This window comes from Myotis lucifugus, unplaced genomic scaffold (assembly GCF_000147115.1).
Source record: "Myotis lucifugus unplaced genomic scaffold, Myoluc2.0 scaffold_138, whole genome shotgun sequence".
In the NCBI taxonomy this organism is placed as follows: domain Eukaryota; kingdom Metazoa; phylum Chordata; class Mammalia; order Chiroptera; family Vespertilionidae; genus Myotis; species Myotis lucifugus.
This window is the reverse complement of record NW_005871186.1, coordinates 1,673,647-1,676,144: the sequence shown is the minus strand read 5'-3', so window position 1 is coordinate 1,676,144 and position 2,498 is coordinate 1,673,647.

The following is a 2,498-nucleotide window of genomic DNA, read 5'->3' as shown; positions in this document are numbered from 1 at the left end:
ACCACATGAAGGGGAGGGAGTGGGCTGCACAGGGATGGCCCACAGAGGAGGCTGGCCTGGGTGGATGGGTCTGACCCAGGCCACCTTCACTTACCTGAGGGGATCTTCTTGAAAATGGCCAGAGATGTCGGGCACGAGTGTTGAACTGTCTACAGAGTCTGGAACAACTCTCCCTGCGTGGTCTCTGGGAACCAGAGCCCCGATAACTGGGAACACAACAAGAGAACATGTTGAACTGTCAACTGTCTCTTGCCAAGTGAGTGGCAGTTGGGCAGTTGCTAGAAAGTGGGTGCCTGGTTACGGGGGTTCCAAGTTCTATTAGGAAGTGACCTCACTTCTTGGAATTGCCTCTCTGACTCCCCTCACCTAATAACAGCTATAGATAGTCCTGTGGGCTGCTGAATGCTCACCTACCTTCTCCATGGAACACCAATAGTGTACACAGTGACATGAACACACCCTCTCCACAAGGTCTAGCTGCAGCCAGGGTACTAAGTTTGAGAGACAGACCTGGGCTCAGACTCAAACCCTCATTCTTTTTTATATATATTTTTATTGATTAAGATATTACATATGTGTCCTTATCCCCACATTATCCCCTACTCCCCGCTCATGCTCTCACCCCCCACCCCCTGTTATGCCCAGAGTTCGGGGTCCCCAATAATCCACGACCAGGGAGCCTTTTCCGATGCAAAAGCAAAGGGTCTTTTATTCAAGCCCGGGACTTGGTCTCTCTCCTGCCTCCATTACTGGATGCAGAGAGAGAGCCCCGAGTTCTAAGAGAACAAAGAATTTATAGGGCTTGGGTCAGGGGGTGGGGCTTCACTCTGATTACTGATTTGACGATTCTAGTAGATGAGTGATGGCCGGGGGGGCTAATGACGCAAGGGTAGGGTGCAACTAGGGTCTGGTTACACAAAGACAGGAGGTGGCTAGCATACTTTTGGCCTTGGGCTAGTTTCCTTGCGTTCCTATTGGCTGAGATAAGGGCTGGCTGAGCAACTGATACATTCTATGGCTTTTGCTTGAAGAGGAGTTAGGAACACGGTTATCAGCCCTGTTCTGTCCTTTCATTAGGTAATCAACCAAAGACCTTGCATGCCTTTATGCATAACCCATGGACACAGACAATAGGGTGCTGAAGGCCTGGGGCAGGGGCGGTCTGCAGGGGGTAAATGAGGGGAAAGGGGGACATATGTAATACTTTTAACAATAAAGAATTTAAAAAAACCAAAACTGACTTCTTGACTTTTCCTACATAGCAGTCAAATCTTCCCAGCCCAGCTCCAGTCAAACATGACCCCGACTAGGAGCGCGGACAGGGGGAGTAACGGGCGGAGTAACAGGCAGTGCGGGTGTTACACTGTTAGGAAGTCGTCGTCATCACTGCCATGCGATGGAGCAGTGAAGGCAGCTCGGGTTAAGGAGGTGAGGACTTGGGTAGCAGGACAGGTTAGCCCTTCGCAGAAGGTAGCATTATAGCTACCTGGACCTCGGGGATAATGACACAACAAAAAGGAAAGACAGCCAGCGCTAGGTCCACCTTGGACGCCTGACGCCAAACAGAGCAGCACAGCACCGCCCTGGCCTAGTCAACCCTGAGCTCACCCTCCTGGGAGGCCTGGCGCCCTTTTTTCCAGAAAGTTGAGCTGCTGGGAGAGCTGATGCTCAGCCTGAGGCCCAGGGCCAGGCCACCCTGATATGGCTGACAAGTGCAAGTTCAGGGAGGAGAAAGATGAACTGGGCTTAAGGCTAGAACAGAAAATACTCATTGAGAAAAACAGACTGTGGCCAAACAAGAAAGTGGGAAAATGTAAATCAGGCATCCAAAAGTCTTCACATGAGGCTTCTACCAGCTGGGACCGTGACTTCAATCTTCCATGTTGCTCTGAAGGCAGCTCAGTGAGCAAGAAGCAGGACGGGCGCCTGACCCCGCAGGGCAGCCCTCTGCCCAGGACCCACCATGCTCCCTGATGGCACCACCCAGGCCGCTCAGAGCCAGGCCAAGGGCCAGCTGGATCCACGCTGCCCGCTCGGGCGGCTCATTCCGTGGACTCGGGCGCCCCCGCGCGGCCGCGGGCCGGCAGCGCTCCTGCCTCGGGAGCTCGCGGTCCCGGCGCCGGGTCCCGAGGCTCTGCGCTCGGCAGCGCGCTGTCTACCCCGCGGCCCACGAGGCCGCCCGCCTCCCCGGGGCCTCGTCAGCGCCTGGCGGAGCCGCTGTCGGCGAAGTCGCCGGGGTCCCCCGGGGCCCTGTCGACGGAGGCAGCCCGGCCAAGCTAACGAGCCCCGCGAGGGCGCGGAGGCTGGAGGCCCGGCCATGGCAACCGGGTGCGCGCCGCCGCCGCTGCCGCTGCAGGACTGGCCTGGCCCCGCGGCCGCCCCTCCCGCCTCCCGCCACCCGAGTCACAGCCGCCTGGCTTTCCACAGGGAGCTCCTCCCCCCGCCCCTGCCCCGCCGCAAAGCTGCCCTGAGAACCGCGCTGGGTCGGAGGGGTCTCT